The sequence below is a fragment of the Lithobates pipiens genome, unplaced genomic scaffold (genome assembly GCF_037356315.1).
Source record: "Lithobates pipiens isolate NorthernLeopardFrog02 unplaced genomic scaffold, aLitPip1_a1.2 Scaffold_1, whole genome shotgun sequence".
NCBI classification, from domain to species: Eukaryota; Metazoa; Chordata; class Amphibia; order Anura; family Ranidae; genus Lithobates; species Lithobates pipiens.
In genome coordinates this window covers 40686420-40709485 of record NW_027507685.1, presented here as the reverse complement: position 1 = coordinate 40709485, position 23066 = coordinate 40686420, and the positions used below count along the sequence as shown (strand labels likewise).

Here is a 23066-nt window from a genome sequence, read left to right as displayed (position 1 = left end):
GGGATCATGCCGACATTCCGTAGTATAATGACGGCGGCTGGTCAGCAAGTGGTTAAACAGTTATCAGGTTCTGCTCATAAATTTCACTTCACCTCTCTTTACATTTTAGTAAGGCCTCTTTGAGACGAATGATCCATTCAGGTCTGCCTGTCAGTTTTTTAGGTGGACCTGAACGGATGCTCCATAGACCTCTATGGAGCGTCGGATGTCAGCGGTGACATGTCCGCTGACATCCGCCCCGCTCCGCTCCGAAAAAGTGTGACGGAGGAAAAAGCTACTTTTCCATCCGTCTGCGGATCAGATCAGATGACGATGGACTCTGCGGTTCGTCGTCATCCGATCTCCCATAGGGGAGAGCGGCGATGTGACAGGTCCGTCCCTGCACAGCGATCCCCACTGAGCAAGCGGATGTCCACCAGGCGGATCATCATGGATCCGTCCGGTCTGAAAGAGGCCTTAGACAGGACCTGACCCCTTGGGGAATCTGTGTTCAGTTAAAGAGTATTTCTGTTTTTGCTGTCAGATTTGAGGAAAACCCCACTATATGTTTGTTATGTGTTATTCACACAGCACACCTCATTTTTTAAAAACATTTCATATCTATTAGATGTTACTTTAAAGTGGTTGTATACCCACATTTTTAACTTTTACCTACAGGAAAGCCTATAATAAGGCTTACCTGTAGGTAAAAAAAATATCTCCTAAACCTGTACGGTTTAGGAGATATTCCCCTCGGTATGCGCCGCTGACTGCAGCGGCGCATGCGCACAAGGGGTTTCTCGCCGTCAAAATCCGGCAGCAGCCGAGCGGCCGGACTGAAATCTCCCACGCGCATGCGCGGGAGTGACGATATTGCGGCTCCGGCCACTCACAGCGCCGGAGCCGCGATACCCGGAAGAAACGCAGAGGGAGCATGTCAGCTCCCTTGGCGTGGATCGGGCCAGATGTCGGGGCCTCGTTCTAAGGTAAGTATTTCATAATGAGCTAGTATGCGGTGCATACTAGCTCATTATGCCTTTTGCTTTGCAGGTTTAAAAAAAAAAAAAAAAAATGTGCGGGTTTACTACCGCTTTAACCACTTGCTTACTGGGCCCTTAAACCCCTCTCCTGTCCAGACCAATTTTCAGCTTTCAGTGCGGATGCACTTTGAATGACAATTGCGCAGTCATACTACACTGTATTCAAATGAAATTTCTATCATTTTTTCCCCACAAATAGAGCTTTCTTTTGGTGGTATCTGATCACCTCTGTGGTTTTTATGTTTTGTAAATTTTTTTTAAAAAGACCGAATTTTTTAATTTTTTATTTTTTTTATATTTTGTTATAAAATTTTGCAAACAGGTAATTTTTCTCCTTCATTGATGTACACTAATGAGGCAGCACTGATGGGCACCGATAGGTGGCAGTGATGGACACTGATGGGTGGAAGTGATGGGCACTGATGGGTGGCAATAATTGGCATTTATCGGCACTGGTTGGTTACACTGATAGGCAAGCAATGCTAGGTGTCACTGATTGGCACCACTGATGGGCAATGATAGGTGGCACTCATGGGCATTGATAGGTGGCACTGGTGGGCACTGTGAACACTGGCAGGTGACAATGGCAGGTGGCACTGGCAGGGGGTACTAGTGGCACAGATGAGTCAGAATTGCCTCTTCCTCTTCGGGACTGATGTCCCTTGCCGATAAGCCGGTGATCGGCTTTTTTTTTCTGCTCTTGCTGTCAGCATGAGGAGAAAAAAAAACAATTACCAAGCTTTTGTTTAGATCATGTGATCAGCAGTCATTGGCTGACAGCTGATCATGCGGTAAGGGGCCAGGACCGGCCCCTTGCTCGGATCTGTGATCACCCGAGTCTCAGTGATCACAGCGCGCACACTGCAGGGTGCATGTGGGGCGTGTGCAAAGGGGAGGACGTCATATCACGGCCTCCCGGAAATTCAGGTCCATGCTGTGGCCGTCATTCGGCTACAGCACGGATGACAAGAGGTTAAAGGAATCATGGTTTGTCCTAAAGCCTGATACACACGGGCCGGCATCGGGCCATTTACCAGAAACCAGACAACATTCAGCCCATGTGTACACTAGCTTGTCCTGGCCAGCTTCTGTCAAACAGGCATGCTGAAAAAATAGCATCCGATTGGTGGTGTGTCCTGGAGGGGGGAGGGGGGCAGTCCCCGGGCAATCCCCCAGTCCCCCTGTCAGAACACAGTAGCTCAGTGGAGAGATTGCTGTACTAACATTAGATAGTTAGTACTGGGGCTTTTCCGGGGCTCCTCAGTTGTTGTTTTTTGTTCAGCCTGCTGGGTGTGTACCAGGCTTAAGTCTTCCTTCATTAGCCACTTGACCTCCGGAAAATTTACTCTCCTTCATGACCAGGCGACTTTTTGCGATACAGCACCACGTTACTTTAACTGACATTTGTGTGTTCATGCAACGCTGATCACAAAAAAAAGTATGCAATTTTTTCCACACAAGTAGAGTTTTCTTTTGGTGGTATTTGAGCCACCACAGTGAAAATTTTGAAAACAAAAAGCATTATTTTTTACTTTCTATTATAAAACATAAATTTAGGCCAATATGTATTCTGCTACAAATTTTTGGTAAAAAAAAATCCCAATAAGCACGTATTAATTGGTTTATGCAAACTTTATAGCATCTACAAATATATATATATATATATATATATATATATATATATATATATATATATATATATATATATATATATATATATATATATATATATATATATATATGTGTGTGTGGTCCTGAAATCCTGAGCACAGCTGCTGCCCTGTAGCAGTAAAATTGCTATAGGGTGGTTAGTAAGTGGTTAACATTTAATGCCAGAAGCCCAGCCTCCACATCTTAAACCTTTTGTTAGGACAGACAATGTTCTAATCTAATTACAGTTGATAATTAAGATATGCCTGCACAGTACAGCGAGGGTTAATTGTGGCAAACACAACTGCCGAGCCCCCAAAGAAAACTACTTAGGATTTCTCCTTTCCGGAGGGTCCAGAATAGAGCATATAAAAAGGGTATATTTTTACATTTTTTTACAATTTTTAACCACTTCCCGACCAGCGCACGACGATGTACGTCGACAGAATGGCACGGGCAGACATATTGGCGTACAGGTACGTCCAATATTCGATGCCACCCTGCCATCGGGAGCGCGCCGCCGGCGGCGCGCTCCAACGCTGGTCGGGACCCCCGTGAGTCCGGTCGCGGGACCCGCGGACTCGATCGCCGCGGGCATCCCCGCGATCGTCTCACGGAGCGGCCAAATGGAGGAAATGCTGTATAAACAACATTTCTCCATTCTGCCTAGCAACTAGTGACGCTGATCTCTGCTCCATGTGATTGGAGCAGAGATCAGTGTACACTAAATGAAAGCCCAACCCCCCCACAGTTAGTAACACACCCCTAGGAACACTTAACCCCTACACTGCCACCCACTGGTTAACCCTTTCACTGCCAGTGTCATTTACACAGGAATCACTGCATTTATATAGCAGTGATTACTGTATAAATGACAATGGTCCCAAAAATGTGTCAAAAATGTCAGATGTGTCCCCCACAATGTCGCAGTCACAATAAAAATCGCAGATCGCCGCCATTACTAGTAAAAAAAAAAAAATAATAAAAAATTATTAATAAAAATGCTATAAAACTATCCCTATTTTGTAAACGCTATAACTTTTGCGCAAACCAATCAATAATCGCTTATTGTGATTTTTTTACCAAAAATATGTAGAAGAATACGTATCGGCCTAAACTGAGGAAAAAAAATGTTTTTTTATATATTTTTGGGGGATATTTATTATAACAAAAAGTAAAAAATAATGCATTTTTTTTCAAAATTGTCGCTCTATTTTTGTTTATAGCGCAAAAAATAAAAATCGCAGAGGTGATCAAATACCACCAAAAGAAAGCTCTATTTGTGGGAAAAAAGGACGTCAATTTTGTTTGGGAGCCACGTCGCACGACCGCGCAATTGTCAGTTAAAGCGACGCAGTGCCGAATCGCAAAAAGTGGTCTGGTCTTTGACCAGCAAAATGGTCCGGTCTGCAAGTGGTTAAGTTCTGCTATGTGAATTGGGACATGTAACAGATATAAATTACAGGAGGCGTTATCCCAATTTGGCTGCAAAAGTGCAAATACACTCCAGACACTCTTTGATAAAACATTTTGTTTCTTGTCACGCGATTGGATGTTGGAAGCAAATGCAGATGCAGTTGACCTCAATTTATATTTTGGTAAACCATGTCCAGGTTTCCCTGACTTCCACACTCTCTACCCCTCCCATCACACTTTAGTAAATATGGACCAATAAATATGGTTATTTTCAAATCCAAATGGCTGCAAAAAGATGATCACTATAATTGCTTTCTTTAAGAACAAACAGGAAGAGCCAAAGGCAAAACGACACTCCTTGATTTGTGACAGAGTGAATGGGATACACACAATAGAAATGTACCCAGTCCTAGTGCCATCAATCACTGTGACTACATATGAAAAATGCTATACTGTTAAAAACTCAGATACTAAACTTGATGTTTCTAGGCCAACTGGAACATACAAACCACCACCATTGTATCATTTGATACAGTTAAATAACACCTGATGTACCAGCTGATGCCCATCCCTCTTATGTGCTCCGTTCGATGTGTGTGCTATTTCGATCAGTTCATTGCTATTTAGATTTAACATTAAGATATCAGCTATCAATACTACAGAATATTGACATTACTAAAACAAGCCCAGTTCATTTAAAGCGCAACTTTTATGGGCTGTACACGCGATAGGATTTTTCGACAACAAATGTTCGATGTGAGCTTGTTGTCAGAAATTCCGAGCGTGTGTATGCTCCATCGGACATTTGCTGTCAGATTTTCCGACAACAACTGTTTGAGAGCCGGTTCTCAAATTTTCCGACAACAAGACTTGTTGTCGGAAATTCCGAGCGTGTGTACACAATTCCGACGCACAAAAGTCCACGCATGCTCGGAATCAAGCAGAAGAGCTGCACTGGCTATTGAACTTAAATTTTCTCAGCTCATCGTACGTGTTGTACGCCACCGCGTTCTTGACATTCGGAATTTTCGACAACATTTGTGGGTCTGTTTGTATGCAAGACAAGTTTGAGCCAACATCCTTCAGAAAAAAATCCACGGTGTTGTTGATGGAATGTCCGATCGTGTGTACATAACTGTGAGCATAACTCCAATGCATCAAGCAAACTTTTGATTAAAAAGGGCTATTGGATAGAGCCAGACAAAATATCAAGTTGAATTTGAAGGTATTTTTTACATGCACCTATTTCTCCTTTTGAATGAAAAGACAATGTGTTGATAAAAACTTCCATGTAGTGCAACTGTACTCTGAAATATTTGTTATATTAACCACATATACGTTGGCAGAATGGCACAAGCACGTACTTGTACGTTGCTCTTAAAGTGCCCAGCCATGGGCGTGCTCCCGACTCGGTCCTGAGCTCCGTGACTGCGGGACCAGTGGACCCGATTGCAGCTGGTGTCCCGCGATTGGGTCACAGAGCTGAAGAACAAGGAGAGGTATGTGTAAACAAACCTCTCCCCGTGCTTCCTACTTTGCCTGTCACTGATCGCCTGTTCCCTGTTTTAGGGAAAGACGATCAGTGACGTCAGACACCAAGCCACGCCCCCCTACAGTTAAAAAAAACACACACACACACACTTTACCCCTCCCCGCCCCCTAGTGGTTAACTCCTTCACTGCCAGTGTCATTTACACAGGAATCAGTGCATTTAAATAGCACTGATTGCTGTATAAATGACAATGGTCCCAAAAATGTGTCAAAAATGTCCGATGTGTCCGCCATAATGTAGCAGTCACAATAAAAATCACTGATCGCTGCCATTACTAGTAAAAAAAAAAATATTAATAAAAATGCTATAAAACTATCCCCTATTTTGTAAACGCTATAACTTTTGCGAAAACCAATCAATAATCGCTAATTGCGATTTTTTTTACCAAAAATATGTAGAAGAAAATGTATCGGCCTAAACTGAGGAAAAAAAAGTATTTTTTATATATTTTTGGGGGATATTTATTATAGCAAAAAGTAAACAAAAATTGCATTTTTTTCAAGATTGACGCTCTATTTTTGTTTATAGCGCAAAAAATAAAAACAGCAGATGTGATAAAATACCACCAAAAGAAAGCTCTATTTGTGGGGAAAAAAGGACACCAATTTTTTTTGGGAGCCGCATCGCATGACCACGCAATTGTCAGTTAAAGCGACGCAGTGCCGAATCGCAAAAAGTGGCCTGGTCCTTTGGCTGCAAATTGGTCCGGTGCTTAAGCTGTTAAAGCAAAACTAAACTCCCCTATTCTTTACAGCCAAGAAAGCTGCCATGTTAGCATCTGATATGCAGTTTCCAAGGTACTGCACATGTGATCAGCAAGGACACCAGACTTTTGATGGCTTGACAGCTCGTTGGGAGCTAACACAAGCACACTGGTAACAGTAACAGCATTCATGGCATTCCGTGAATGTAACTATTTTGGGAAACAGTTAAATTGCTATATATATTTACGCTTGAAAGTCTAGCTAGAGGCAAATTTTCCATCTCCTTTTTTTTTTTTTTTTTTGATATAGTGAAGTGGGATTAGAACACCTGTCAGTTTTTATTGCTGTCTATATCCCCATTAGTGAGATTCACCCTTGCTTGGCCTTTTTGCCATTATCATCAAAAGTAAAAGACAATCCTAGATTTTGTGTTGACACTGTAACAGTAATAAAGTAGACATTTTCCAGTGGGGATACTAGTTCCGGTGACCCTGATAGCACCCAGAGATTCTTTCACTTTGTAGGGATTTTCTTTCACTTAATGTTTTGGCTATGAGACAGGAAGTGAAGGAAAATCTCACCAATGGGACACCCTGGCAGGAATTAAAACCCTCACACTACTCCAACTGGAAAAAAAACACTTTAATATATACCGTCATTCTGAGTATAGCCAACATTAGAATGTTTTTGGAGTGTAGATGTATTTCCTGTCTTTTTCAGTTAAGGTGGAACCAAACCCATTGATTTAACCATTTTCAAAAAAAAATAAAAAATCACATTTAAAGGTCAAGTTAATCTTTTGTACACTTTTGTTTCTGAATTCCATCTCCCCCATGCACCATTATAGCATGCCTGTACTTTTTTTGCAAAAATATCAAAGCTTTCCATTAAATCTACAATAACTTACTTTTCTTGTCCTAATCCACATTTCCAGACATTTCCATTAGTAATGTCTTTCTTCCTTACAGACTATAGGTAATGACACTGGAAGGAGTTGACCAGCTGACCTCATTAGCACACACTCTGCATCATCCACCCTCCCACTCATTCCCAGGTGCACGTTTTTATAAATGAAATGCAATCAATCAGTAATCACCCTTCTCACTAAATACACAATCAGTAAACACCCTTCTCACTAAATACACAATCAGATTGTATAGTGTATGGCCATGTTTATGCACCTAAAATGACTAGTTGTGTTTTCAGTGGCATTAATTGTTAACGGCACACCAAACACAGAAGCAAATACACCATTTTGCCATGTGAAAAAACAAGGGGCAAATGCTGCAAAACGCACAGTAAAAAACACGCAACCCACAAAACATCAAAATGCCCCATTAGCCACATGTAGTGCAGCCAATTGAAATCAAGGGGCTGCCCTATGCGTGTCACAGGAAAAACGAGACAAAAAATGTGCGCTCCCACTATACTAGATGTGAATGGGTGCCTGAAAGTGAAATTGGTGCAGTAACACAAGAACAATGAAGCTCCAGAGTTTTGAACGGGGCTTGTCAGCTGAGATTTTCTGTCCACTCCCTCCTATGTACTTGTATAAAGATGGCCATACACTATGCAATCTGATTGTGTATTTAGTGAGAAGGTCGTTTACTGATTGATTGCATTTAATTTAAAAAAATGTGCACCTGGGAATGGGTGGGTGGATAATGCAGGGTGTATGCTAATGAGGTCAGCTGGTCAATTCCTTTCTGCGTCATGACCTATAGTCTGTAAGGAAGAAAGACATTACTAATAGAAACGTCTGGAAACATGGATTAGGACAAGAAAAGTAAATGACTGTAGAGTGAATGGAAAGTTTGATATTTTTGCAAGCTGAAATTTAGAAAAAAATAAAAAAGGTGAACTTATGCCGTGTACACACGATCTGACTTTTTGACGGACTTGGTCCCGTGGACAATCCGACACACTTTGCAGCTGAGGTCCGCCAGACTTTCAAATGAATGGACTTGGCCACACATGATCACTCCGAAAAGTCAGACGGATTCGAACGTGATGACGTAGAATAAGGAAGTTCATAGCCAGTAGCCAATAGCTGCCCTATCGTCGGTTTTAGTCCGTCGGACTAGCACACAGACAACCGGATTTTTTGACCAGACTCGAGTCCATCGGAAAGATATGAAGCAAGTTTTATTTCTAGGTCCGGACTTTTGGGAAGAAAAAGTCCGCTGGTGCCCACACACGATCAAATTGTCCAACGGATTCCAGTCAGCCGGGACCAAGTCCTTCAAAAAGTCCGGTCGTGTGTATGCGGCATTACTCTTTAAGGCATGCTTGTGCTTTCATCCAAACTGTGAAATGATCAAATGGCTGGTGTCATAACTGATCACCATGGCAACTGCAAATCAAACAGAGGCTAAGATGGCAGCTTCCTTGGCAGTGAAGGACAGGAGGGTTTAGGGCTGGTTTAAGCCCACTTTCTATACCATGAAGTTTCTCCAATATTAGACATACCAGTTTTAAAATAAAATGGTTGGCTTGTACAAGTTTGTCCCCTCTAGTGATGTTATCAGATGCAGAATTTTAGTTGCTTGCTGAGTCTCCATGTACTTCCATGGTAACAAGCAAACAGCATGCAATTACCCAGACTACAGCAAGCCCTTTTAATATACAGATTAGAGTATAATACTTCTGAATTATACATTAAAACCTCCACTACATTGCTCTTTGCAATTGAAGCATATGTATTCCTTGGACTGAAAACAAGTGTTTTATGCAGTACTGTAGTTATAAACATATACATTAATTGCTTAATATTCTTGATTTGATTTATTCCTTATTACAAGCATTGAGTAAATTAAACGTTTCCCCCTACTGTCTGTTTTAATAAGGGCATTTCATAGCTGCAAAGTAACTTTCTTCTTAGAAACAAACTAGTAAACGTGTTTTTAATCTTTGTGACACATAAAACCAGCACATGGCCAGCTGAAAGTACCTGCAACCCATGCAGATCTATTTACAGTAATCATTTTGTCAGGGCAATGTTCACGAACTCTAATGTTACCTTGGAGAAAGGCAGACGACTGCCTGCAAATGAGCTCTGCAGAGCAGTACAGCTAAACTACAGGAGACTCTTCAGTGCTCTGGGTGGCAGAGACATAAAATGGTGACGGCGCAGTAAAGTATGGGAACAAACTGTGTATGGCCAAGAGTTGTGTACCTGCAAACGACTTTGGTTTTTACGTTGTACTTTGATGGCGTAAGCTGTAAGCATTTACTTTAAATCAACAAGTATAGCAAGAATTTGAAAAACTTTTATAAATGTTCGATGTTCGGGTAAAAAAATTAGAAATATAAACGAGCTCAGATTAAAAAAAAAAAAGTTTTAATAATGAATTGAAAAGTATTTTTCATATAGAAAATGTGGTTACTTAACCTCCCTGGTGGTATGATTATTTCAGATTTTAGGTGCTGAAAGCGGTACCATTATTTTGCATGGAAATGTGGCGTTTTATATTGTAGTCCTGTAATTCTTAGGAATAACTCACTTAAATCTGTCCAAACCAGAGTCTAGCAGACATCCCGGGTATGATAAAATTAGAAAAATTAAATCATAAATTATAATATAATAAATAACTATAAATAATTATACCAAATAATAATATACTAATAATAAAAATGATTCAATAATGTAATCAAATCAAAAACACTGAAATTTGCTCAGTTGCAGAATTGTCACTGTCATTACTTTTCAGTATTTGATGACGGATCTCCCCACAAATCGATATCGCTCAATTCTGCGAGTGATTCTAATTTATTATGGCTGTTTTCTAGCTGGTCTAAAACCATTTTTGATGTAAAGGGACTGTTTTGGTTGCTATGGACAATCTGCAGTTTCCAGGCATAAAGAACAGTTTTTATAATATAAAACTGTATGCAGGACACTGGGCAGAGCACTAGGGACAAAGGGGATGTGAAATAATTACATACAGTAATGTAATCTGTAAGATTACATTATACTGTATGTATACTGTGTGTTTCACTTTTTGAATTTAGCGCCGCTCTCCGTCCCTGTGCGACGCAATGCTCACAGGGAACGGAGATTGGCTCCATGATAGATCGAGCGGAGCACAGCTCGCTCATACAGCGGGGGGACATTGCTGGATCCAGGGGACAAGGTAAGTAACCTCTCCCTGCATTCAATGATGCGGTCCCGAGTCTGGCTCGGGCTTACCGCTTTTGGTATAAAATCTCCACCCCGAGCCAGACTCGGGAATACCGCCAGGGAGGTTAAAGTGTACCCAATGCCCAAACCTTTTTTTAGTTTGGATAAAATATTGGAAGGTTCAGCTTTTATTTTTTTGTAATTTGTATCTCATTAGGGAGATTTCCCTTTACTTCCTGTCCTGTAGAGTCAGCAGGAAGGGTGAGGATATCTTTCTGAAGTGAAGGAAATTGCTCCTAAAGCCCCATACACACTATCAGATGCTCTGCTGATTTTTTCCTTCAGATTTACCAAAACCATATAATATGAGGTCAAACCTTATGAGTTTGAATTTGTATTCAATCAGGCAGGCCCTTGCTCTACATGGTTTTGGTAAATCTGAAGGGAAAAACTCAGCAGAAAATCTGATAGTGTGTATGGGGCTTTAAGCCTCGTACACATGCTCGGGTTTTCAGCAGGGAATTGTGTGATGACAGACTGTTGACCTAAAATCTGACCATTAGTACACTATACTCAATTGTTGTCCAACTTTCTGCCACCAAATGTTGGATGGCAGGCTAGTACATTTTCGGCGGACAATGGTCTGTTGTCATATTTCTCTATCATCTGTACACAAAAGTTGAAAGTACAAACACGCATGCTCAGCAGAATCAATGCTCACCAAACACAACATTTGCAGAAGGTGCCCAAAGGGTGGCGCTCAAGAGCTGAAATTCCTTGTAGTACGCCACTATGTTTGTCTCTGTTGGCCGACAATTGTGTACCATTTGTATGCAAGACAAGTTCCTGGCACACGCCCTTCGGACGTAAGTCCGACGCTTTGTTGACCAACAATCAGATCGCGTGTACGAGGCTTTAGAATTTCGTCACAGGAACAAGAGTTCCCAATTGAAGATCTTTTCTGATGGCAACTCAAAATTTTGGATTTTCCATTGTTTACATTCTTAGTGATACCGGTGATCAGGAAACAGTGAATCTCCCTAATGGGAACACAGCCAACAATAAAGAGCTAGCAGTGGTTCTAACCCCCCACCCTCTATCCAAATCTAAAAAAACAAAAAACAAAGTTGTAGCTTTTAGGTATACTTTTGAAATCCCTTACTTATTTGTGTTTGTGTGGCTGCAATCTTCTAAGCCATATAAACACAGAAGGGTGGCTGCTTTTTTTTTTCTCAAATAAGGCAAGTGAAATTAATACAATTTAGCTTTTTTTTTAATTCATACAAAGTATCTTTCTTTTAAACAAAGCACATTTGAGATTAACAAACAAATGAAAAAATGTTACTGCTTGTATTAGACAGTAGCTATTCACATGACTTTTACCTTTTGTTATTAGATTTAACCAGATTTTTGACCTTTCACTTTTTATACTGATTTATGTTTGTTGCAAATAAGGTGACTGCCAGCAAAAAATGTATTTGTTAACTGGTTTATCTATGTGGAATTGTTTAATAAAGATATATTTAATTTTGATAATACCGGTTGTTCCTCTTTGGATTCCTTTCTCTTTTTTTCTATAAACTGGTTAATCTCAGCAGCAAAATGAAAAGTGCCTGTGTACTTCTACCCTTATTTTCTATATAAGCATTTCACTGGTTACTATATGGAACTATTCTGGATTATGAAAAAGGCTGCCATTGCTGTACTCTCTTTTAAAATGCCTATGGCCTGGCTGTTTCCGGGTTCAACAGTCACTGACCAAGAAGAAGCAGGCAGCAAGCAAAGCCAGAACTCTTGGTTTGTGTAATGCCGTGTACACACGGTCGGACTTTCCGGCAGAAAAAGTCAGACGGAATCATTTCATCGGATATTCTGATCATGTGTGGGCTTTTTTTTTAATGAAAATTCTGACGGACCTAGAAATAGAACATGTTTTAAATCTTTCCGACGGAATCAATTTCTATCGGGAAAACCGTTCGTCTGTATGCTGTTCCGACGGACCAAAAACGACGCAAGGGCAGCTATTGGCTACTGGCTATTGAACTTCCTTTTTCTAGTCCTGTCGTATTTGTTTTACGTCACTGCGTTTTAAACAATCGGACGTTGGCAGGATCATGTGTAGGCAAGTCCGTTTCAGCGGAACTCCATCGGAAACTCTGACAGAAAAACCATCAGGGTTTATTCTGATGGAAAAAACGGTCGTGTGTACGCGGCACAAGTGTTTCAGGTATGCGTAATGAGAAAATACAGAAGCCACAAGATCAGTGTGATATCCAGAAAACTATCATTTTCAGGGCAGAAGGTAGCATAGCTTATTATTTTTAAGTTGTCAATTTGCTAACTTTTTTACCAGTCAAAGGACAATACAAACTCATATATTCTTATATTCATAATATGTGTTACCGACGGCACTATTCTGTTCCCTCTATACAGATTGTCCAACACTCCCTAATTATTTTAATTAAAAATTGAATTGCAGTCTGCTTAGCTCAATTTATATTTAGTAACAATACATCCTGTTACTGTCTCTGTTCTGTAGCTATATTAGTTGTACTAATTTAAAACAAGTGACAGATATTCCTAATGTTTAATCATATTTTATTGATCAATATTCTTTTTACATTACACAGACATGTAAAGAAAGAACATGAAAATCTTGTGTGACAACAGCAGAACATGGGATGGGAGAGTTATGAATTTCTACCTACCTTTGCCTGAAAGTCAATATTTCCAATGAGACTTTGCTGTGCAGCCAATACAACTTAATTGTACTCTAAAATGGCAAGGAAAGGTCGTCCTTTGTGTCTTTTTTTTTTTTTTTTATAAAAACCACTTGTTATTAATTTTATCCACAAAAGTAAGTTGATCAAAAATGGGATGGCTGTCAAAAGCAATTACAGGGGTCATCCGCTGAACGCAGTTCACACCAGAGTAATCTGAAAAGTGGCAAGTCACAGGCTGTATATTGGTTCTATTTTTAGGGAAACCGAATTCCTCGGACTGGGCTTTTTCTTTCCAAGTTGCTCTAACTAAGTGCAGAAGACAGCTGGGTGGGGATCATCTTACAAGTCCAAGACTTTATCAAGTTAAAGAAACAGAAAGAAAAGCTTGAACCTTTTTTCTCCTTTTAATTAGTGGGGTTTAAACATTTTTTGAAGTACATCTCCCTCTTCTTACTATCTTTATTGTACAGATGATTTCAGAGAATGTAGCACATGTAAGGTTAAGAGGAACCTAACTATTCAAAGTAGATGATGAGTTTTTTGGCTTGGGTTCCACAGACAGTGAGAAGTTGTGGAGAGGAGCCATAATGTTTGCAATGGGTTAAGGGAGGTTGGTCCTGTACTGTGGCAATGTAATTCTATTCTGATGGTGACGTAAGGGTCAATGCACTGACATGTGTTGGATGAGGTTGTTTACTTGTTAGACACGTGGGCACTGCCTTATAAATAAATGCTGTTGCACTGGGAAGTTCAGTTCTTTCTCTGTGAACACAGATCCCTGCTTCACAAAGTTTACGGCTTGGCCACATATTTTAATAAATGTGTCTGTCGGGAACAGCTTGTTATGCGGCCTGTGTTGGCACACATATGGTTATTAAAATAGAACCGTTTCACGGGTTTAAAGGCGTAAATGTGCAGTCAAAAGTATTAAAGCGTGTTTCTACTTTTGCAGTCCGCAATATATATGTGAAACAATTCACACAGCTTGCCTACATTTCATTTTTAATATTTCTTACCTTTTAAATGTTTCCCAGGTGTCAGTGTCATGGCTGACTGCAAGGTTTTTTGAACAATGTTACAATGAGCCTGTCCCAAGTCTGTCCTCTTTTAGCATACAATGTAAGAAGCCCAGCCTTTACACCTTTAACTCTTTGTTAGGTCAGATAATGTTAAAATCTTGTTATAATTGAATGAATTGAAAATGAAGATCTGCCTGTATAGTACAGACAAACACAGCTGTCCAGCCTCTCACAAATAATGAGAACTCCCCTTGGAGTTGCTGGGGAACAGAGCTCCAGAACAGAGCATCCAAAATTGTAGAGTTCAGTTTTGAATTTTTTTTTTCTTATACTATGTGAATGAAGTCATGTAACAACAATTTTTTATGTCACATGGTATTTGCGCAGCAGTTTTTCAAGTGATTTTTTTGGGGAAAAAATACACTTTTATACAATTTTTAATACAATTTTAATGTATAAAAACACTATATAATACCCAATTGTTTGGTAAAATATAAAAATGTGTTATGCTAAGTAAATAGATACCAAACATGTCACGTTTTAAAATTGCGTACACCCATGGATTTGCGACAAACTACGTATATACATATAATTTAAAAGCCTTTACAGGTTACCACTTTAGATTTGCACAGAAGGCCTGGTGCTAAAATTATTGCTCTTGATCTGACCTTCGTGATGATACCTCACATGTGTAGTGCGATCGCTGTTTAACCACTTCAGCCCTGGAAGGATTTACGCCCTTCCCGACCAGAGAACTTTTTGCGATTCACTTTAACTGACAATTACGCGGTCATGCGACGTGGCTCCCAAACAAAATTGACATCCTTTTTTTTCCCACAAATAGAGATTTCTTTTGGTGGTGTTTGGTTACCTCTGCGGTTTTTATTTTTTGCGCTATAAACAAAAAAAGAGCGACAATTTAAAAAAAACGCATTACATTTTTACTTTTTGCTATAATAAATATCCCCCAAAAATATATAAAAAAACATTTTGTTTCCTCATTTTAGGCCAATACGTATTCTTCTACATATTTTTGGTATAAAAAATCGTAATAAGCGTTTATTGATTGGTTTGCACCAAAGTTATAGCATCTACAAAATAGGGGATAGTTTTATGGCATTTTTATTAATAATTTTTTTTTACTAGTAATGGCGGTGATCAGCGACTTTTATCGTGACTGCGACATTATGGCGGACACATCAGACAATTTTGACACATTTTTGGGACGGTTGGCATTAATAGAGCAATCAATGCTATAAAATTGCATTGATTACTGTAAGAATGTCACTGGCAGTGAAGGGGTTAACCACTAGGGGGTGGGGAGGGGTTAAGTGTGTCCTGGGGGAGTGTTTCTAACTATCTGGGGGATGAGCTAGCAGTGACATGGCACTGATCGCTGCTCCCGATGACAGGGAGCAGACGATCAGTGTCCTGTCACTAGGCAGAATGGGTAGATGCTGTTTACATCAGCATCTCCCCGTTCTTCAGCTCCATGACATGATCGCAGGTATCCCTGTGGCGATCAAGTCCGCGGGTCCCGAGGGCACAGTCACGGAGCACGCGGCAGGCACGCGCAAAGGCATGGTGGGAAATTCAAAGTAAAATATGGGTATGTTACTTTGCCCAGCCCTGCCATTCTGCCGACGTATATGTGCTGACAGCAGTCGGCAAGTGGTTAAGTACCAACATGGGTCTGGTTAGGTTTTTTTATTTTCACACTGTACTTTATTTTTTTATTCGCTTTTATTCTTATCACAAGTAATGTAAACATCCCTTGTGATAGCAGAAGGCAAAGACAGGCCTTATTTACATGCCTGACAAAGGGGTCCTGCGAGGTCCCAAAACATTTCACTACACTGTTTGTGATGTGATCTTTCTTCAATAAAATCCATTTGGACATGATTGAAGATCTGTGGTGTGCTGCCCAATACTTACATTAGGTCCCTTTTATTGCGACATCTGGGATCTATTAGACCCCAGATCTCTCCTCTGCCCTTTAAAAGCTTTGAATTATACCAAAATTGGTATGATCTGATGCTTTTTGCAAACCAGTAATAGTTAGTTTATAGCTAGTGAAAAAGTGATGAAATACTCGTTGGTTCCAGTTTCTTAGACCACAGAGATAATCGGGGCTGTTCTGGTCCCAGATCAGCTCTATATGGTCAGCTGACAGAACTGTCAGCTGCAGCCCTGAGTTCTCCTGTGGGATGGGAGAACCAAGAAAACCTCTACACTAGGATTGCTTTTACAAAAAGATGCTCCCCTGCTCTAAAAAACAATACTGGGATGGTGCCTGCAGCTGCAGCTACCATTCCGGTATAACCACTGAAACATTGTACCAGTACATTGCGGTGCAAGAAGTAGTTAAGAATTTATAATCCCTAGCACTGGCTCTGTTTTAATTAGTTAGATAATAGTACCAACTTTAAAATAGTTGTAAAGGTTATCCTTTTAATTAAATTAATAAACGTGGTATACTTACCTGCTGTGTGCACTGGTATTGCACAGAGCAGCCCCAAACCTCCTTTTCTGGGGTCCATCACCAGCACTCTGGTTTTTTCTCTTCTCTGTATGCCACCATAGGAAGCCACTTCCTATGGTTGCACACCCATGGGCTCACTCACGAGCCAGACTGTGTGCATACAATGACACACACAGCGCGGCTCTGCCCCACTCCCTCCTCACAGAATGTGAATGACAGCAGTAGGAGACAATGACTCTGCTGATGATTCTGAGACTATGAGGAGAGAGAGAGATCAGCACCGCTGAAGACAGGCACCGTGCTGGATCAAGCTAGAACTAGGATAGGTAAGTATAAAGGAAGGTGAGGGGGCAACACAACTACTGGGACATTTTTTTATCTTAATGCAGGGAATGCATTAAGGTAAAAAAAATGTCTAGTCTTTTGAACCATTTTGAGTAACTACAAACCCAGCAGGTATCTCACTCTTTCACTGTACAGTAGCAGGCATCGGGCAGGTAAAATGTTTATAATTTTTGTTTGTTAAGTGTACGTAACAATTGCCCCATCCAGCAGCTCAGTATACATATTTTCTTGAAGCACTCACACTTACTTTCAAAGTTTTCAACATCTCTCAAGCTGGCCAATCGCTAGGATTTCCAAAAAAAAATGATATCAAAATCCTTATCAGTACTTTTGATGACTTGATGAATGATGTTCAAAAGTACTGCAAAATTTCATTTACTTTTAACAATAGATTTTGGAATGAATGTCATGTCCAGAACAAAAATCACATTCACTGTTAGAAATCCATTTGCTTAAGAAAATTTTTCCATCCTATTCTTTCTTGTCACTGCAGTTGAAACAAACATCAATTTGACCTTGCTAAGGATTCAAAAATAAACCAAATGTTCCTGAAACGGAAGTTTTCTAATGTCATTCTTCTGGTTTACAGCTTGTTTAAAAGATGAGGGGATTCTATTACTCTTCAGTCTGAAAGGTACATGTGCCTGGGGGTCTTCGGAAATCTTGACTGAGGTTAGATGTTACACTTACTTAAAAACTGGACCATCATAATATCAAATAAATGGCGTTCCTATTGTACCCACAGCTAGAAATGGCCCTTGGTCTGGCGGGCCACCAGGATCAATTAACCCTGGGCAGTTTGCCATTTTTGCTTATATGACTAGATTTAAGCTTTATTTCTGATCTTCTTACATAATTTTCTGATCTGCATACCTGTTCTAAGCCAGTGACTCAGAAAGTATTAAAGCAATGGGGTCAGCAACAGGGCACACTGTCTAGTATTTCTGATAAGTATTTAACAGTGGCAGTAGGTAACAATGGAAGCCCCCATATTTGTCTTTTAACAGGTTTTACTTTTAGCCCTTGTACACACGGTCGGACAGTCCGACAACCAAATCCGCCGGATTTTGTCCGAAACTGTTGCATACACACAGTCGGACAAAGTTGTCAGAAAATCCGATCGTACTTAACGCGATGATGTCATTTCGTTAAGACGGGACTACGCTCAGGCTAGTAGCCAATAGCTTTGGTCTAGGAATTTGATCTGAGCATGCGTGGCACTTTGTCTGATCAGAATTCTCTACACATAATCGGACAAAGTACGATCGGATCATGTTGTCGGAAAATTTTATAGCCCAGCTGGAAAACTTGGTCCGTCGGATACTACGACGGAAACAGTCCGATGGAGCCCACACACTGTCGGATTATCCGACAACACGGTCCGATTGGACATTGTCCATTGGAATGTCCGACCGTGTGTACAAGGGCTAAGACTATACAGGATGCTCAAAGAATGTTTATCTTCCATTACTATCATAGGTGATGCTTGCAGAAGCCACATAAATGATTGCTAAATATGCTGAAAGGCCTTTTCAAAGCTTACTTCCATGAAGGAATACAATAACAGTATAATGAGACTTCCTACTTGATATAAAATGCCCTACAACACTTGAGCAATGCCACAAAACTCTACCACACTGCACAGTAGCAATGCAGCAGTAGGTAGGAAAAACCACACTGCACAAAGCCCAGTGGAAGACATGCTTTCTGACATGCTAGAAGGAGAGTTCCAAGGATGGCGAGGGAGCAGGCCCAAAATAAATTTTGGGCTTGTGGCTCAAAGTGGAAATACCTCACTATTTAGACATTGTTTGGAGACTGACCCTCGGTAAGTGGTACGGGCTGGGCATTATATTGCTACCTAGAAGTCTTCCAGCACTGACTTTTGTAGTAGCTCTGAGATGTCATGTATGCCAAGAGTTGCAATGGAAGCTGATGCTAGATGATGTATCACAATAAATCATGTCCTTTAGGAACATCCACCTTTCACCATGCCCACCAATCAATGTGGCACCATGGCACACTATGTGTGGCAAACTTTCACAGTCCCACCCTTCTTGGAAGTGTAAGTGGTGCCCACAGCTGTGGAAGGGAACAAATAATTGACTCCCCGCCTGCTCAACAGGAAGTACTTAACAACTTTTACAGGGTGCTTTGGGTACATATGTTTAAAGTGGAAGTAAAAGCAAAACCTAACTAACCTAACTAACTCTAAACCTACTCTCAGCCACATTCTAAACCTATTTTTTTTCTAGCCCTATGCAAAAAATGTTTTATTCTGCACGCTGGACACAGGCTGAGCTGTCAGCGGCAGCTTCAGTGTGTAGGAGAGTGAGGCCTACTCTGGGTGATGGCTCCGGCCTAAACCTCATGGTCAAGGCTCTCTCCTGATCTGAGCCTAGCCGATGCAGCAAAGCCTCACGGAGGACCGTGTGATAAGTACCTTTTATATTCTTGTATTATATGTTCTGATTGTAAGCTTTGTTATATTGTAATGTCTTTTTAATAATTTATGTTAGCTTTCCTAATTTCTTGGGAAATAAATAAGATAGTGTTTTACTAGCAGCAGTGTGTGTTTTCATAATTAACTTTATATCAGTGTGCCTAGTACGGTTTTATAAACTAGATAACTATGGGAAGAGACAAGTTAATAATAGTTTGTAGAGTACTTAATGTCCTTCAGAGAGGTACCCGACAACGGAACCCCCATAGTAAGTCTATGGTTGACATCACTTCTCAGTCATTGCTTTCTCCTGCACACAGAGGAGAATGGTCTGGAGTGACTTCAGAACAGGTAAGTATATTGATTTTTTTCTTACAGGGCTAGATAGATTACGCTTAAAAAGTGGCTGAGAGCAGGTTTCGAGTTAGTTAGGTTTTGCCTTTACTTCCACTTTAAGCATAGTGACAGGGCCACCTTAAACAAAGTACAGAAGTATAATATTGCAGGTCACAGAAGATGGCCCTTTTCAGACCACATACAGAACTCTTACTTAAATTGCTAGTCCTCACTGTGGGCTGCTGTTGGCTGTGAATTGCTTCCCACAGGTGCCAGAAGATGATGAGAAGCTACACAGGGCAATACATCTATGGTGTGCAATCTGCAAGCTGTAAGTTATATTGTAAATATAATTATAAAATGAACAAACCACATCCTCCTTCAAAAAGGAATGTGAACATATAATAATATAATATAGTCCCCACTGCCACTGCTGCCACAGATTCATAATAGTAACATTTTGATTAATCCTTATAATAAGACTAAATCACCAATCTGTGATCCACAAAATATCAAAGTCATACAATTGTATTGACATTCATAAGAAACATGATTATCTGCAAATAAATCCACCTGCCCCACTGATCCATTAAAAAACCCCCAAAAAATCTGAGATATCTGTGAATGGCATAAACGGCAGCTATATTCAAAGGGAAAATGTGTGGCAATGCTGCCAAAGGTGCATAGATTCAAACACTCAGATTGCTTTCCTCGTGTATATGGTAGATAAGATATATCTGTATCCAAAACCGAATATATTCAATTTCATAGATGGTTATCCATATAATAACGTGGTGTCTGCAAGTACCTGAATTCCATTTGTTAGTCTGTAAATCAATCTCTGTGTCACTGCAGAGACACTTGAATCCTTATTCATAAAGGACCATTTCCAGTAAATCAAAACCTCCCACCATTGTGTTCGTTTTTTTATGTTTTTGTGTACATTCCTATTTTTCCAGCTTCTAACTGATCCCATAACATTCCAGTGTAATTTTCTCATCATATTAAGTGACGGAAGGAGGCAGTCCTCAATTATGAAAATGAACAGCACTTACAATATGACACTAATGACACTAAGGCTGGGTTCACACCATCGTCGCATCCGTCTCAAAGCAGGGGCCCGGTGCGTCCTGGGTCACCGTTTCAGAACCAATTTCATTTCATTTTTTGGGCTGAATTCAGACCTGAAATGGACCAAAAGATGCACAGCATTTCTGTGCAAAATGCACTGGAACTGCTGCAGAGATATGTGAACCAGCTCCATAGAGTGTCGGTCAAAATCTCCTGCTATTGCAAATTCCGCGCATCCAATTTGCAATGGTATGAACCCAGTCTCACGCTATTTTCTACTGCACTGTCCTAAGCCCTTGTACACACGGTCAGAGATTCCGACGGAATGTTTCCGATCGGACCGTTTTGTCGGATATTCCGACTGTGTGCGGTCTACATCGGACTGTTTCCATTGGAGTATCCGACGGACCAAGTTTTCCAACTTGTTGGTAAAATTTTCCGACAAAATGCTCCGATCGGACATACTCCGATCATGTGCAGAGAATTCCGATCGGACAAAGTGCCACGCATGCTCAGATCAAATTCCTACACCAAAGCTATTGGCTACTAGCGTGAACGTAGTCCCGTCGTAACGAAATAACGTCATCACGTCGGATTTTCCGACAACTTTGTCCGACCGTGTGTATGCAACAGTTTCGGCCAAAATCCGTCTGACAAAATCCAATGGAAAAATCCGACGGATTTGGTTGTCGGAATCTCTGACCGTGTGTACAAGGGCTAAGAGTTCACCGGCTCTCAGAAAATGTGTTACTGGGTGTCATGTAACTTGAAAAAGTAGAGTTATTCTTTAACTGTAGCCCTGCAGGATATACCAGGAACCAAGGAATTTGATTTGGTCACAGTAGTGAAAACTGCACTTCAATGTTTCTAATTGTAACATAATGCACCTAGGGAAAAAAGGAATCCTATGATAGGGTACAATATTGGGGTTTCAGTGTTGGCCAGAACTACAGAGGAAAAAGATATGGGGATAGCTATTTAAGCTGACTGCAAAATGAGAAATTTGACCAGGCAGTAGGAAAAGTGAATAATATTCTAGAATGCATCGCTAGAGGGGTCACCAGCAAGAAGAAGGAGGTTCTGGCTCCTGTATATAGAGTTTTAGGTATGACATTAGGAGTCTCCGGCAGTAAGAAGGAGATCCTGATTGCTCTATATCATGGGTCTTCAAACTATGGCCCTCCAGTTGTTCAGAAACTATAATTCCCATCATGCCTAGTCATGTCTGTGAATGTCACAGTTTTACAATGCCTCATGGGATGTGTAGTTTCGCAACAGCTGGAGGGCCGTAGTTTGAGGATCCCTGCTCTATATAAATCTTTAGTTAGAATTAATTTAGAATACTGTGTCCAATTCTGGAGACCTTACTTACAAAAAGATATTGATGAGATAGAACAAGCCTGAGACAATCAACAAAAGTTCTAAGAGATAAAACATATTAGGACAGACTTCAGGAAATTAATATTTACAGTATTGAGGAAAGAGGAGACATAAGATATTAAGGGTGTGAATACAAATGAGAATATCAGTATTTTCAATATAAAGCTAAGATCAAGAATACTGGAACACAACCTCAAAATAGCAGAAGGAAAGTTCAAAACCAATTTTGGAAAGTATAATTTTACGGAGAGAGTATTTAATGCTTGCAATAGATTTTGAGCAGAGGTAGTGAGTCAGTCAACAGTAAATGGATTTAAATTTGCTGGGGACAAACAGAAATATGGATGGACCACTTTAGACGGGTCATAGACGGTTCGAAACTTGACCAGTTCAGCAGGAACTGGTGGAGATTAGAATCATGTGTTGGCAGACTGAATGCACCAAGTTGATAGATCAATGAACTTGGGTACAACCAGCCTGTCAAATTCATTTGCGATTATAGCTAGCGGTTGCTAAAGCTGCTAGTAATAATCAGTGTCTTGTCTCGGCAGGGATGGCTTCCCTTGCCCACCCTCCCCCCCCCCCCCCCGCCAAGAGAAGACAAATGCTCGGTAGGAGGGATTCCCCCGTCAGCGGTCTCTGTGTTGAAGGAGGAATTGTGCACATTTGTTTCCTGCAACCTGGAAAGAAATTTTCATCGTCTGTGGCCGGCCTTAGTCTTTTTCTCTGCTATCATTCTTCTATGTTTCTATACCTCTTATATTGAAAGCAGCATAGGTGAGTACAAGTAGTGCTACATCCCTATC

The 23066-nt window shown here is 40.5% G+C and overlaps 1 protein-coding gene across 1 annotated transcript in view; it reads right to left on the bottom strand.

The window, feature by feature from the left end:
• FGF13 (fibroblast growth factor 13) overlaps positions 1-13358 on the bottom strand; it is a 563100-nt gene extending 549742 nt beyond the window's left edge. The window contains exon 1 of the mRNA XM_077490404.1: positions 13170-13358. The gene's annotated coding sequence lies outside the window, so the exon portion shown is untranslated. The remainder of the gene's footprint in view (positions 1-13169) is intronic.
• Between the last annotated feature and the right edge of the window lie 9708 nt (positions 13359-23066).